This window comes from Ornithorhynchus anatinus, chromosome 8 (genome assembly GCF_004115215.2).
Source record: "Ornithorhynchus anatinus isolate Pmale09 chromosome 8, mOrnAna1.pri.v4, whole genome shotgun sequence".
Taxonomy (NCBI): domain Eukaryota; kingdom Metazoa; phylum Chordata; class Mammalia; order Monotremata; family Ornithorhynchidae; genus Ornithorhynchus; species Ornithorhynchus anatinus.
The window spans coordinates 57,504,078-57,520,912 of NC_041735.1; the positions used below are offsets into that span (position 1 = coordinate 57,504,078).

The following is a 16,835-nucleotide window of genomic DNA, read 5'->3' on the forward strand; positions in this document are numbered from 1 at the left end:
CCATGCTCTGCACACAGTAAGTGCTCAATAAATTCAATTGACTGACTTCTTAAGGGGCAGGACTAGCTTCAGGCACTGGACTGCCTTGAGGCAGGAAAATTTCACTGCCTCCCACTTCATTCATTCAATCATATTTATTGAGCACATACTGTGTGCTGAACACTGTACTAAGCACTTGGAAAGAACAATTCTGCAACAGATAGAGACAATCCTTACCCACCAGTGGGCTCACAGTCTAGAAGGGGGAGACAGACAACGAAACAAAACAAGTAGACAGGCATCAATAGCATCAAAATTAATAGAATTATAGATTTACACATATCATTAATACATAGAATAATAAATACGTACATATATACATAAGTGCTGTGGGAAGGGGGTAGAGTAGAGGGAGGGAGTATGGGCAATGGGGAGGGGAGGAGAAGCAGAGGAAAAGGTGGGCTCAGTCTGGGAAGGTCTCTTGGAGGAGGTGAGCTCTCAGTAGGGCTTTTGAAGGGGGGAAGTGCACTAGTTTGGCGGATGTGAGGAGGGAGGGCATTCCAGGCCCGAGGTAGGCTGTGGGCCAGGGCTCAACGGCAGGATAGTCTAGAATGAGACCCAGTGAGGAGGTTAGCACCAGAGGAGCAGAGTGGGTGGACTGGATTGGAGAATGAGAGAAGGGAGATGAGGTAGGAGGGAGCAAGGTGACAGCGCTTTGAAGCCAATAGTGAGGAGTTTATGCTTCATACTAAGGTTGATAGACAATCACTGGAGATTTTTGAGGAGAGGGGTGACATGCCCAGAGCGTTTCTGTAGAAAGATAAACTGGACAGCAGAGTGAAGTATAGACTGAAATGGGGAGAGATAGGAGGTTGGGAGATCAGAGAGGAGGCTGATGCAGTCATCCGGTTGGAATATGATGAGTGATTGTCCTAACAAGGTAGAGGTTTGGATGGAGAGAAAAGGGCAGATCTTGGCGATGTTGTGAAGGTGAGACCGGCAGGTTTTGGTGTCGGATTGGATGTGTGGGATGAATGAGAGAGCGAAGTCAAGGATGACACAAAGGTTGCGGGCCTGTGAGACAGGGAGGATGGTAGTGCCGTCGAAGGATGTCAACACTCTTCAAAATGCCACTGAGTGATGTGAGCATGTAAGTGTTCTGCACCCATTATAATCAACCAGTGGCCTTTTTAATGATTTTTTAAGGTATTTGTTAAGGGCCTACTGTGTCCAGCAGTGTTCTAAGCACTGGAGTAAGTACGAATTAATTAGATTGGACACAGTTCCTGTCTCACAGGGGGCTTACAGTCTAAGTAGGAGGCATCAGAGGCTCTTTCCTGCAGGAGTGGATTTGAAGAGAGAGACATAGCTTTTTGAAAATAGAAAGACTTTTTCCAAACATAAAAAGACTTTTCCAAACACAGATGGACTTTGAATGCTTACTGTGTGCATGCAGACCACTCTACTGAGTGATTGGGAGAATACAATACACCAGAGTTGGTAGACACATTGCCTGCCCACAACAAGTTAAAGTTTAAAGGGGGAGATGGACTCCAGAGTAGAACCTCCCTCTAGACTGTAAGCTCACTGTGGGCAGGGAATATTTCGGTTATATTCTTCTATTGTACTCTCCTAAGGCTTAGTACAGTGCTCCGCACACAGTAAGCGCTCAATAAATACGATTGACTGACTACTGTGTAAATAGAATGAATGATGTTATTTGGAAGTCTGTTGGAGCCCCCTAACATATATAGTGTTTCTCCAAGATGGATTCATGACTCGCCCCTCCCTGCTTCAGAATTATCATTCAATCGTATTTATTGAGTGCTTACTGTGTGCAGAGCACTGTACTAAGCTCTTGGAATGTACAATTCAGCAACAGATAGAGACAATCGCTGCCCAACAACGGACTCACAGTCTAAAAGGGGGAGACAGACAGCCATTGTGTTCTCCATCTCAGGTCCCCATTCACACAGGTGCCACTTCTGACCTATAGAAGCTTTACCCCTTTGCCACGGTTGCCTAATGGTGGACGCTTAAACCAAATGCTTCATTCATTTGCTGCCTGAAGTCAACCCCGTTGAGGATCACTGTGTTGGAGAAAACTCTGAGATTCATATTTTTTCAGTCCATCATATTTATTGAGTACCTACTCTATGCAGAGCATTGTACTAGCACTAGGGAGGGTACAAAATAATATGAGACACACTCCCTGCCCACAACAAGCTTATAGTCTATAGTTACTTGTATATGTATATACATGTATAAAATAATAATTATGGTATTTGTTAAGCTTTTACTTTGTGCCAAGCTCTACTCTAGGCACTGGGGTTGAAATAAGCTAATCAGGTTGGACACAGTCCATGTCCCACCTTGGCCAACCTGATAACCTTGTATCTCCCCCAGTGCTTAGAACAGTGCTTCTAAACATTTAACAAATACCTTTATTATTGTTATTATCATTATTAATCCCCATTTTACAGATGAGGTAACTGAGGCACAAAAAAGTGAAGTGACTTGCCCAAGGTCACACAGCAGTCAAGTGGCAGAGTCAGGATTAGAACCCATGACCTTCTGATCCCCAGCCCTGTGCTCTATCCACTATCCCATGCTACTTGTTTATGCACACGGGCAACACACACACACACACACACACACACACACATTTATATTGAAGTGTTATATTTCATTACCATCCTCCCAGGAAACCTAATTAGTAATTGGCTCTGTAGCGGAAAGGTATTTACAAAAATAAATAAAAAAGAAACTTGACTTCCTGAATGCCCTTTAGATTAAAAAAAAAACTGTGAATGTGATGAGCAGCTGGGTTTTATTTTTAAACCCAACTTATCGCTGAAGAAATTTGTTCTTTGAAACAAAACAAAATAAAAGAAGAATTTTAGAGGAATTCTGACCTATAAGAAAGCAATTTAAATCCCATCCTAAAGAAGGTGATAAGGGCTTTCTTAAGCCAGTCTCACTCCTGAAGTTTAAACAGTGGGAAAGATTTCACCACCAAAGCCAAGGGAGGTGGAAAAGACCCCACCATTCAAGTATTATCAAGAGTTAAAATAGGCTATCGCCTATTCAACAAAATAATTAGGCTCCATCTGTTGTGTTTCTAAAATGTTACAGACTGTTCATTCTATCTCTCTTTGTGAGTTCCTAAATCCCTCTGCATATCCGAGGAGATCTGGTCTGATGGAATGACCAAGGAAAACTGACTAAGATCAAATAGGCCAGAAAAAATGTTGGTAAATCATAGTGGACCACAAGCTGAATTTGAGCTATACTCAGCACGGGTTAAAATCTCATTAATAATAATAATGATTATAACGTTGGTATTTGTTAAGCGCTTACTATGTGGTGAGCACTGTTCTAAGTGCTGGGGGAGATACAGGGTAATCAGATTGTCCCACGTGGGGCTCACTTTTTTTTTCTCCCCATTTTTACAGATGAGGTAACTGAGGCACAGACAAGTTAAGTGACTTGCCCAAGGTCACACAGCAGACAAGTGGTGGAGCTGGGATTAGAACCCACGACCTCTGACTCCCAAGCCCAGGCTCTTTCCACTGAGCCACGCTGTTTCTCTTTAGAGCAGTAATCTCTACATTTTATAAAGAGCTTAATACATTCATTCAATAGTATTTATTGAGCGCTTACTATGTGCAGAGCACTGTACTAAGCGCTTGGAATGAACAAGTCGGCAACAGATAGAGACGGTCCCTGCCGTTTGACGGGCTTACGGTCTAATCGGGGGAGACGGACAGACGAGAACAATGGCAATAAATAGAGTCGAGGGGAAGAACATCTCGTAAAAACCGATGGCACTAAATAGAATTGAGGCGATGTACAATTCATTAACAAAATAAACAGGGTAATGGAAATATATACAGTTGAGCAGATGAGTACAGTGCTGAGGGGATGGGAAGGGAGAGGAGGAGGAGCAGAGGGAAAGGGGGAAAAGAGGGTTTAGCTGCGGAGAGGTGAAGGGGGGGTGGTAGAGGGAGTAGAGGGAGAAGAGGAGCTCAGTCTGGGAAGGCCTCTTGGAGGAGGTGAGTTTTAAGTAGGGTTTTGAAGAGGGAAAGAGAATCAGTTTGGCGGAGGTGAGGAGGGAGGGCGTTCCGGGACCGCGGGAGGACGTGGCCGGGGGTCAACGGCGGGACAGGCGAGACCGAGGGACGGTGAGGAGGTGGGCGGCGGAGGAGCGGAGCGTGCGGGGTGGGCGGTAGAAAGAGAGAAGGGAGGAGAGGTAGGAAGGGGCAAGGTGATGGAGAGCCTTGAAGCCTAGAGTGAGGAGTTTTTGTTTGGAGCGGAGGTCGATAGGCAACCACTGGAGTTGTTTAAGAAGGGGAGTGACGTGCCCAGATCGTTTCTGCGGGAAGATGAGCCGAGCAGCGGAGTGAAGAATAGACCGGAGCGGGGCGAGAGAGGAGGAAGGGAGGTCAGAGAGAAGGCTGACACAGTAGTCTAGCCGGGATATAACGAGAGCCTGTAGCAGTAAGGTAGCCGTTTGGGTGGAGAGGAAAGGGCGGATCTTACTCTGCACCCAGTAAGCGTTCGATAAATACCACTGATCGATAAAGAAAGTGAAGAAACTGATGGGATCCAGAGAAGAACAATAAAAATGATTTAAGGATTAAAAATATGTCAATAGGAAAGTTAAAGGAATTGAGACTGTTATATCTGAAAGAAGGAAAAGTCAGGGGAGATTCAACAACTGCAGGCACTGTAGTAAGCGCTGAGGTGACACAGCTAATTAGGTTGGAACCAGTCTATGTCCCACATGGGGCTCACAGGCTTAATTCCTTAGAAAAGTGTCTTCACTTCTCTGTGCTCCTCCAGGTTTCTCATCTGTAAGACCACTCACCTCTGCTTCACACTGAGGTGTTATGAGGATGAGATAGAGAAGCAGCATGGACTAGTGGCAAGAGCAAAGGCTCGACAGTCAGAGGATGTGGGTTTTAATCTCAGCTCTGCTGCTTGTCTGCTGTGTGACCCTGGGGAAGTCACTTCACTTCACTGGGCCTCAATTACCTCATCTGTAAAATGGGGATTAAGACTGTGATCCCCATATGGGACAGGGACCGTATCTAACCTGATTACCTCGAATCTACCTGGGTGCTTAGAACAGTGTGTAGCATATAGCATGCACTTAACCAATACCATAATTATTATTATTATGAGATAATTGATGTGATAGCTCTCTGGAAACATAAAAACTGAGATTTGCTATACAAACTCAAGGAAGATGAAGCAGGGACCAACAACCTCATCCCTTCCCTGGTGCCACCGAAGAAGAGTGAGGGAGAAATGGGGCAAGTCTTTGGGCCCAGGGTAGGTTTGGTAAAGGATGTAATAATATTAATAATAACTGTGATATTTGTTAAATGATTATTATATGCCAGGCAGTATTCTAAGTGCTGGTATAGATACAAGCTAATCGGGTTGGTCACAGGGTTCACAGTCTTAACCACCAATTTACAGGTGAGGAAACAGAAAGAGAGACATTAAGTGACTTGCCCAAGGCCACAGAGCAGAGGGATGTGACAGGGAGGTGTAGTGCAGAGTCAGAATATGGGGCCACTTTGACTGTGACCTTCTAGCTGTAGGATTGTTTCCAGCTCAGAGGTGTCAGCTCAAAGTGAGCAGATGTAGAGAAGCAGCATGGCACAATGGAAAGAGCCCAGGCTTGGGAGTCGGAGGTCATTGGTTCTAATTCCGGCTCCACCGCTTGCCAGCTGTGTGACTTTGGGCAAGTCACTTCACTTTTCTGTGCCTCAGTTACCTCATCTGTAAAATGGGGATTAAAACTGAGCCCCACCTGATCACCTTGTATCCCCCCAGTGCATAGAACAGTGCTTTGCACATAGTAAGCACTTAACAAATACCACCATTATTATTATTATTATGTGGAAATAGGGCAGGGGGTACAATAAGGCAGAGGGGTACGGCTAAAGGTGGAGAGAGTGTTCTCTGGGTCTCTTTCTGCAGTTCTCCTCTGTGCTCTGGGCAGCTGGCCCCCATGTCCTCATCAGCATTTCCCAGGCTTGGGCTGGGTGCACCTTGTTGTTCTGTCTCTGCTGAAAGGAAACTGTTAAAGCAGTCTGGTCTAGTGGAAAGAGTACGAGCTTGGGAGTCAGGAGACCTTGGTTCTAAACCTGTCTCCATCATTGGCTTGCCATGTGATTTGGGCAAATCACCACATCTCTGTGTCTCAGTTTCCTCACCTGTAAAATGGGATTAAGATGCCTGTTCTCTCTTCAATATGGGAGAGCCATTGTGTCTGACAGACGATCGCTCTCCCCACCTTCAAGCCTTAGTGAAAGCACATCTCCTCCAAAGAGCCTTCCCTGACTAAATCCACATTCCCTCTTCTCCCACTCCCTTGAGCATCGTCCTTGCATTTGAATTTGCATCCTTTATTCGGCCCACCCTCAGCCTCACAGCACTTCTGTACATAACAATAGTTCACTTATTTATATAAATATGTCTCCCTCTCTAGCCCCTCTCAGGGTCGCACCTGGAGAGTTTCCAGTACTCTACCAGTCATGACTAGAGGAGAGAGAGTCAAACAGAGGCATATCCATTCCATTTTTAGCCTGGGCAGTGGCTAGTGAGTGGAAGGCAGTCTGCTACAAGTCAAAACTCACCTGTGCTGGGCAGCAGCAGCATGGGAGAGAGTTGAGGGTGGAGACTCAAGTTTACTGCACGAAAGAGGCAATGGTAAAAACCATTTTCCTATTTTTACCAAGAACACTACCAGAACGATTAAAGATGCAGGTGGGATGTTCTGGGGAGATGTGTCCATGAAGTCACGATGGGTCAGAAACGACTCGACAGCATAAGACAACAACAACCCCGTCTAGACTGTAAGTTCTTTGTGGGCAGGGAACGTGTTTACCAAATTTGTTACACTGTACTCTTCCAAGAGCTTATTACAGTGTTCTGCATGCAGTAAAATACTCAATAGACACCATGAAATGATTGATTATATTTATCCCAGTGCTTGGAACAAAGTTCTTAAATGCTATAACAATAATTATTATTACTGATAAAGGAGGCAAACCAGTCAGAGAATTTACAGCTTCAAAGAGAATCAAGTGTGTGTTCCCAACCAGCAGTGGCAACTGGCCAACTAACCCGGCTCCACCACTTGTCAGCTGTGTGACCGTGGGCAAATCACTTCACTTCTCTGTGCCTCAGTTCCCTCATCTGTAAAATGGGGCTGAAGACTGTGAGCCTCACGTGGGACAACCTGATTACCCTGTATCTACCCCAGTGCTTAGAACAGTGCTCTGCACATAGTACTTAACAAATACCAACATTATTATTATTATTATGGTAAGCATCTGACAACCGCCCAAACCCCAAAGAGTGGTGCATGGCATTATGGATATGCAGAGTTGTAGCATTCATGCTCAGGATGCTCCCGTCACCCTCCCACCCCATTGAGGACACTCTCAAAGTCCTCCTGCTCCCCTGCTCGAGTACACCAGCCTCTATTTAGAGTTAGTAATTACTGTTACAGATCAAAGCACAAAGGCTCCCTGCACTTTACGGTGCCTTCAGTGAATCCCAATTCATGAGAATTAGCAGGGAGAGGAAAGAAAAAGGCTTGAAATATATATATATATATATATATGTAAAATTTGAATGTAAACTCCATTATTGAGGCAGCAATTTCAGTCTTGAAAGGAGGGATATACATCTCTAGAATATAAACTCAAAAAAAAGTGGTGAAAGGCAATGAAAATAATATTGAGAAATCTTTTTTCAAAGGATTCACTCAAAAAGACCTTTAAGATTTTCCCCTAAATGTGCAATTATACAGTTGTCAAAAAGCAAGAGAGTCTGTTAAAAAAAATACAAGCAAGTCTATTGTCCCCAGTCTTTCTGTTTATTTTTTTTCCCCCCAAGCTCTCTCCTATTTACGTGGCCTTTTTCAGCTGTGGTTTAGAATGGTCATGACCTTGAGCAATACTGATGTAAAGAAGCCAGAAGTGATTACAGCTGGGTCTATACTAGGGTGAGGCACCGAGGTTATTCCAAGTCACTTAACACTGAATTAATTCCCTTTCCTTCCTTTCAGCAAGTCAGGCTAGTTGAACACGCGTGGCTTTACCTGGGCATAATTCTTCCATGTTTGGAAATAATTCACTTCGACTACAGAGACAACAGGAAGGGTCAAGTAACTTCAGGAGTTCACAAGAGAATATGCCTGGGATTCATGCTCAGTGAAAGGAAAAACCAGTGGGCGGGGCTTGAACCCCTGAGGCTAAGAGCTGTTCAAAGAAACAGATGGCAGTGTCCTCTGAGCTGGTTGAAGAAGCAGTTTCTAAAGGGTTCTAAGTGTCCAGTTTTCAGGATGACAACTGGAAGTGAGGAAATTGGGGGAAGAAAGTAATGGCCTTGTCAATCTCCATAAAGTTATCCTGTGAGCCACTTTGGTTAACCAGGGAACACTTGATTTTGAAGCCTGTTTCTTTCACAGGACAACTGTGGTATAAGGCACATTTAGGAAATGGGCACTAGATATAAAATTGTTCTCTTGACCTAAACTGAGGGCCAACAATCAATCAATAATATGTATTGACTGCTTACTGTGTGCAGAGCTCTGTACTAAGTGCTGGAGTAGATCCCACAAGGGGCTCACACTGTAAGTAGGAGGGAGAACAGATATTGAATCCCCATTTTACACGAGGGAACTGAGACCCAGAGAAGTGAAGTGACTTGTCCAAAGTCACACAGCAGTCAGAGGCAGGATTAGCAGTCAGGCCCTCTGACTCCCAGGCTCACGCTCTTTCCACCAGGCTATACTGCTTCTCTGAAAACTTTTGCCTGTTTTCACTAGGAGAAAATCAAGCTATGAATAAAAACACCATCAGTACAAACTCTTACTGGTCGATGATTCCCTGGAAAAAGAAGCTACCCTCAAATTGCTTTAGCAAACAGCTGACTTTAGAACTGGCCCTTCCTACTACTCCCATAGACCAAAGATCAGTCAAAGATTAATCGTTCAATTTTTTGAGTGCTTATCGTAAAACCTGCCCTCAATGAGCTAAAAATCTGGTAGAGGAGACTGACACTAAAATAAATTAGAGATAAGGGGAGCCACAGGTTAGAAGGATATGTACACTCGTGCTGTGGGGCTGGTGGAGTGTCGAAGTACTTAAAGGGTTCAAGCCTCAAGTGCATAGGGGATCAGAATGGAGGGAGAATAGGTTAGTTGAAGAAAGCTATCTGGAGGAGCTATGATTCAAGAGAAACGAGGACTAGCCTCTCTCTGAGCAGAGTTATATCACTAGTCCCCTGGCTAGTTGAGACAACCTTTTTTGGTGAAGAAGTATATCTGAGCTTTCAAAAATATCCACCTTATTAAAGCTATCCAGACATTTGGAAGAATTAACACTGGGCTACCTCCTTGGATCAGAGTGGGCGTGAGGCAGGCTTCAAGGAACTAAGAGATTGGGGGCAGGGGCAGGAATGTTCTGTTCTCTCACTTATCTTCCATCCATCCATTCAGTCGTATTTATTGAGCACTTGTGTGCAGAGCACTATACTAAGCGCTTTGGAGAGTACAATGTAACAACAAACAGACACGTTCCCTGCTCACAACAAACAGTTTAGAGAGGGGGAGACAGACATCACTACAAATAAATGAATTACAGACATGTATATAAGTGCCGTGGGGAGGAGAGGGGGGAAGAACAAAGGGAACAATTCAGGGTGATGCAGAAGCGAGTGGGAGGAGAGGAGAGGAAGGGTTTAGTGTGGGAAGGCCTCTTGGACGAGATGTGCCTTCAATAAGGCTTTGAAGATGGGGAGAGTAATGGTCAGATTTGATGAGGGAGGGCTTTCCAGGCCAGAAGTAGGACATGGGCTAAGGGTCGGGGGCAAGATGGGCCAGATTGAGGCACAGTGAGAGGAGGTTAGCATTAGAGGAGCAAAGTGTGCGGGCTGGGTTGTAGGAGGAGAGAAGCAAGGTGGGATAGGATGGGGCAACGTGGTGGACTGCTTTCAAGCCAATGGAGAGGAGTTTTCATTTGATGTAGAGGTAGATGGGCAACCACTGGAGTCTTTTGAGGAGTGGGGTGACATGACCTGAAGGTTTTTGTAGAAAAATGATCCGGGCAACAGAGTGAAGTATGGACTGGAGTAGGGAGAGACAGAAGGCTGGGAGGTCAGCAAGGAGGTGGATGCCGTAATCCAGGCAGGATCAGATGAGTGATTGTATTAACATGATAGCAGTTTGGATGGAGAGGAAACAACAGATTTTAGCTATGTTGTGAAAGTGACACCATCAGGATTTAGTGATGGATTGAATATGATTACCCTTTATCTACTCCAGTGCTTAGAACAGCACTTGGCACATAGTAAGCACTTTACAAATACCATAATTATTTATTATTATTATGGTCGTTATTATTATTATTAAGGATAACACCAAACTAGCAGTTCTTCCAGGGCCAATTATTTGCCATGTTCAACATAACTTGAGAATTTTTTTATATGATGTTTTGTCATTTGAAGTCAGTCTGCTGCTCACTTTGGCACAGCTCTGCTTGCCTGAATATACAAGGAGATCCCCAAGCTACAGCTCAGAGGTGGGCTGAGGCAAGGTGAGAGACAGCGGAAATACTTTAATGGTGCTGTAAAGATTAGGGTCAGAAAATGCAAAGTCACAACTGAATGTTGGAAGACAATGGTGAATGGTGCTTCCTGAGCAGAAGTTTCAAGAAGGTTGAGAGACGGAGGAAAATCGGGGCCAAAGGTCCGCAAACAGAAGTCAATCAGTCAATCAATCGGCAAGCACATTAGAAGAGGGTAGGTCTTTATATAGTGGTGGCTAGGATTGCCAGACCCACAGCCCCCTTTAAGCCACACCTGAATCTGGGGGTAAGTTTCAGAACAGTGGCTTCATCTTTGAACATGAAGGACAAATCAGTATACTGCTGCCAAGGAACTGTAGTGAAGTCAGAGAAACTGGGAGGGAAATTGGGCCTGGCATTTGGCTATGAGCTAATATTTATTGTACTTGTTAAGTGCTTATTATGTGCCAAGCACTGTTCTAAACACTGGAGTAGATACAAGTTACTCAGGCTGGACACAGTCCCTCATGGGGCTCACAGTCGCAATCCTCATTTTACAGATGAGGTAACTGAGGCCCAGAGAAGTTGTGACTTGCTCCAGGTCACCCAGCCGACTTGTGGTAGAGACGACATTAGAACCCAGGTCCTTCTGACTCCCAGGCCCGTACTCTATCCACTGAGCCATGCTGCTTCAGCAATAACCTTGGGGGCAGGCAGCACCTGGCATTTCAGTGCAGTAGCAAATTTCATTATGTCTGAACCAGAACTGGAACTCAGTTCTCCTAATATCCCATCTGGGTTTGTCACATCTTGACTCCCCCTCCACCCCCCTTTTTTTTAAAAACCAAAACAATGCAATACACAGGCCACCCCAAATCAGTATCCAGCACCAAAAGCACAAAAAACCTCTACCCTCTGCCCTTCACAACTTCTTCTCCATCCAAACTGTTACCACACTGGTTCCCACCTGGGTAATCTCCCCCAGTGCTTACTACATGTTCTTGTCTGTCTGTCTCCCCCAATTAGACTGTAAGCCCGTCAAAGAGCAGGGACTGTATCTGTTGCCGACTTGTTCATTCCAAGCGCTTAGTACAGTGCTCTGCACATAGTAAGCGCTCAATAAATACTATTGAATGAATTGAATGAATGAATACATGCTCTGCACCCAATAAGCACTTAATATATACCAGAATTACTACTCTGCTGCCTGGGTCATTTTTCTGAAAAATCAATCTGAGCACATATCCACACTCGAGTACCTCTAATGGTTGCCCATCCATCTCTGCATCAGGCAGAAACTCTTCACCATCACATCGGAGGCACTCAGTCAGCTCTCTACCCCCAAATTAATTCTCATCCTCTCCCAGTACAACTCAGACTACACACTTTGCTCCTTTAATACCAAACCACTTACTGTGTCCACTCTCATCTCTCCCACAGTTTTTCCTTGCTCCCTCCCTACACACCCAACAGACCAATACTCTCCCCATCTTCAAAGCCTTACTAAAATCTCCCCTCCAGAAAACCTCCCTTGACTAAATTCTCAATTCCCCGCCTTACATTCCTTCCTTCACTTATGCACTTAATCCCACCCACTAAGCACTTGGGTACTTATCCCACCCCAACCCCATGATCGATCAATCAATCAATATCATCTATTGAGTGCTTACTAGGTGCCGAGAACTGTACTAAGGGCTTGGGAGAATACAACAGAGCACTTAAGTACATAGCTTTAGGATCTACTAGTTGCTTCCCTCAGGTGCAATTTATTTGAAGGCCTGTCTCCCCTGCTACGACTGTAAATTCCTTGAGAGGCGGGGCTGTGACTATTTTATTGTACTCTCCCAAGCGCTTAGCATACATAAGTGCTTTGTGTATAGTAAACACTCAATAAATTCCATTCACTGATCGACTGATTATCCAGGCACAGCCAATGAGATGGGAACTTGCAGGTCCAGGCAGGTGAGAAGCTTCTAATTTCACTTTACAACTTCCTGGAGGCAGGGAACTGGTTCAGAACCTCCAGGCAGAACCCAACAAAAGATTCAGAAGTACGTCTAGGCCATCCAGGCCCAGAACCCAGCAAAATCCTCTGGTGCCTGGGAAGAAAGACCAAAGTTGATGCTAACCTGTACTGTTCAGCTCTGGAAATGAAAAAAAAAAAACACTAACCCCCTCTTTTTTGACCACAGGAAAAAAGGACCTATTCAGAATAATAAAGATTAAAAATAAAATATAAAGACATTAGCTCTCTCAGGTATCTATTTGCTGCACAGAATTATGACATTTATTAAGCCTCGTGCCACATGTTTTGCCCCAAAGCTCAAAGCAAGCTGGTATGCGTTGTTATGGTAATCATCTAATTTGATTATTTGTTTTTAGTTTGAGAAAACAAAGCATTAATGTAGTTCTTTATTTTGTTTCTGAAGTAATACGGTTTGAGGTCTCCTGACTCTCAAAAGCAAGCAAAGTATAATGTTCCAGGGCCCTGAGCAGGATGTCCAAGCTTGCTCTGGAGCAGACATTAACCCCCAGACCTGTTCTAAACTGAGCCTCTTCAGTCCCCTTCTGTTCAAGGGTGGTACAGTGCCAGTTTGAACTCTCAGAGCTGGTCCATTTGTGTTGGTAAATGCTGTTCTTTCCAGTCCAAGAGAATAAGCACCTGGCCTGAATATCTCAACTCTTCATCTCACCCTTCTTCCCCATTCCTTGGAACCAATAAAACTGGGCAAAAAGTATTTGGACAAGCTACCTGCTGGTAATAAACAGTGTCTTTCCAAAGCTGCCATTGCTTATTGTCACAGGACATTAGGATCACTAAGTGGGATTAATAAAAACGAGGTGGATTTCAGGTTATTCTCTGCACGGCAAAATGCATGAATATTAAGATTCAGGCTAGAGACCTTCACGGTATTTGTCTTAATGACTTACCTACCACAGACACCACACGGTGCCCAAACAGATTCTTAACTAGATGGATTTTATACTAGAAACCTCTCCTTCTGTGAATTGTCTGAAGCATCTGGATTGGAAATAGGAAACGATTTCTTCAAATATTCTGCTGTTTTGGGGATATGACCCACCTTCTGGGTGGGGGGAGGAGGTCTATTCTGTAGTCCTTTTGCCTCTGGACTTACCCACCAGAGAGTGTCAGGGGGATAATTGTGAGTACAGTCTTTAAAGCATACTCTACAGTTTACAAGTTGGTAACTGCATAGCAAGCATTTGTTTAGATGGCTCTTCATGTCACATCAATTCATATTTAGAGGCTAACCAATGGGAAGGCATTTTGTCCTCCTTCTGTCCTCCCCCTTTAATTACCCCGGCACAGAAGATAAATGACAGCCCTTGAAGAATGCAAATAAAAGGGCCAGTGGAAGTCACAGAGGTTATTTTTTCTGCTGCAGCCGCAGCCCAGCAAAGAGAGCCATGAGCAAGCTCAGTCGGCTGCACGCAAGATGACAACATGACAACATCGGTACTGAGCTAATTAGACAGAGAGGAATTAAAAGAGTTTTCAGGATCAACAACTGTCCTTGTACCTTTTTCTCTTAAATGGGTTTTCCGCTTTCCTGGAGCTGCTGCAGGTGCGTATTCAGGAGGAGAGAACCGACAAGATCTGACTGTTAGGGAGCTTTAATTACGAGGTTGGCACAGAGGCTGCTTCTCCCTAGCGAATGTTGAAATGCTAACACCAAGTGGAATCCAGGCTCGGTAGCGGGTTTTAAAAGTTTCCACCTTAGGCTTAGTGTGGGAGCAAAGCTTGCCTCTCTTCCCTAAAAATGAGCACTTGGGGAGATCATTAAATAGATGTAGGGATGAGATAAGAGGTAGGGTTGAGAGTCAGGGTTTATGTGGGGCAAGGGAGGTCGGAAATGGAAATTGCAGAAGTGGAGAAAAAAGGGGAAAAGCAACTAGGAATCCAGCAAAATAAGGTAAATCACTGAAAAGCCCACAAGAGGCTTGAACATTTACATTCTCAAGGCTTCCTTCTCCCCTTTCTGGATCATCTCCTTTTTCATACTGAGGTCAGGTCAGTTGGCTTTCAGCCTTAATTTCAACTCAATGTTGTGTCTAGGGGATAAAATAACTGCCCTCTGGTCAGATGTTACAAAGGTCCACGACTGATAGCATTGACTCTCACATAACACTGCAGATCCTACCTGAATTCATCCCTAAGAGACAGCCAAGGGACAGAAAAAAAATATTTAGTGGGTTCTTACCAACTTCATAGGTGCCTCATACTCATGTTTGAGGGCAATTCTCATCACTTGTGTACATATCAATCAATCAATTGTATTTATTGAGCGCTTACTGTTTGCAGAACTCTAAACAAAGCACTTGGGAGAGTACAACAGAAACATTCAGTGCTCGCAATGAGCATATTCAACATTTCTGTCTACCCCACTAAAAAAATTCCTTGTGGACAGGAACATCTTGTGCTCCTGGTGTGCAGAACACTGTACTAGGCGCTTGGGAGAGTGCAATATATCAGAGTTGGTAGAGCACCCCTTGCATCCAGAGAGTTTACAGCCTAGAGGGAGAGACAGACATTAATGTAAATAAATTACAGTGCTGTGGAGCTGAGGAAGGGGGTGAATAAAAGGAGCAAATCAGGGCAACACAGAAGAGGAAATGAGGGCTTAGTCAGGGAAGGCATCTTGGGAAGCAGTGTGGCTCAGTGGAAAAGAGCCTGGGCTTCGGAGTCAGAGGTCATGAGTTCGACTCCCAGCTCTGCCACTCGTCAGCTGTGTGACTGTGGGCAAGTCACTTAACTTCTCTGTGCCTCAGTTCCCTCATCTGTAAAATGGGGATTAACTGTGAGCCTCACGTGGGACAACGTGATTACCCTGTATCTCCCCCAGCGCTTAGAACAGTGCTCGGCACATAGTAAGCGCTTAACAAATACCAACATTATGGAGGAGATGTGCCTTCAATAAGTCTTTGAAGGCATGGAAAGTAATATCTATCAGATATGATAAGGGAGGGTGTTCCAGAGGAACAATATGGGTGAGAGGTCAGCATTTAGTTCAGTGCTCTCACTCAGTAGATACTCAAAAATATCATGATGACTACTATTTAGGATATTTTCAGAATTCAAACTTCAGGTAACTGAAAGGAAGGTTATGCCTGGGAGAAACCGAATACCTCCATCTTGGGAAATAGAGACTAGAGACTTTCCCGGAATGCCATGACATGACTACTGATTCTGAAATGATGGAGAAAAAGGCTGAAGACAGGAACACAAATAGTATAATTCTTGGAAGAGAGTAGGTAGTGAGGAGTCAAAGTGCAGAATTAAGGAGCTAAGGCAATGCTTTAGAAAGGATTGTAGAATGCATTGCAAATATATAGAAATTTCAATTAGGTAATTTTAGCGATAAGGTAATGAAGATGTTCTTGGTGAATTTTTTAAGAGGGAACTGTCCAATGGTGAGCAAGCCATAATTGTGCAGAGACCCATACTATATTTCCACTGCTAAAAGCACTGTAATCTAGCCTAGTGTTTTAACTAAAAAGAATGTTCCCAAGACTTACAATCAGCAAAGAGTCCTTGTGGTCAGGGATTAAATTGCATTGGAATTTGGCCAAGCACATTTCCATTTGCTCTTAAATCACACAGCAAAGATCCTTCCAAAACCTGGATCCCAAAGTCTCCAGGAACAGATCCTGCTGATGCACTAGCCAGAGCTGATGGGATATCATAGATGTCCCTTGTATCAGGGTGCCGGGATGGAGTTAAGTGAGAAAGGGTAGCTGTGTACTTCCTGAAACAGCTGAGCCCTTATATTTTAACCAGACGAGAAACAGAATAGAGGTAGCCCCACAAATGCTCTAACCTAGAGGACCTATCAAACAGGCATGTAGCAACAGATTTCCCCTATTCATTCACAAAACAAACTTCAGAAATGGACGCTCCATCCAGTCCTGCTCCAGGGGTGACCTGCTGAGACTCACAGTGACAGAAATGGTTTGGACAGAGCTGGAGCTGAATCTCTGTAATCTTCGTTCTCTCTCTAATCCTCTCCTCCTTTCAATCACTTTACTGTCTTGCCGGCTCTACTTCCAGACTGTCTGCATCCATTCTGTGCCATATTTGCCCCTGTAGAAAAGGTGAATAATAATAATAACTGTGGTATTTTTTTTTTACCTGTGGTACTTGTTTTACTTGTTTTGTTCTGTTTTGTTGTCTGTCTCCCCCATTTAGGCTGTGAGCCTGTTGTTGGATAGGGATTGTCTCTTTGGCTGAATTGTATATTCCAA

At 44.3% G+C, this 16,835-nt stretch overlaps 1 non-coding gene across 1 annotated transcript; it reads left to right on the top strand.

Moving 5' to 3' along the window:
- Nucleotides 1-6,484: 6,484 nt before the first annotated feature.
- Nucleotides 6,485-6,622, top strand: LOC114814019. Its single transcript, XR_003761762.1, has one exon. It is a non-coding gene; the product is annotated as a small nucleolar RNA SNORA7 (small nucleolar RNA).
- Nucleotides 6,623-16,835: the final 10,213 nt, after the last annotated feature.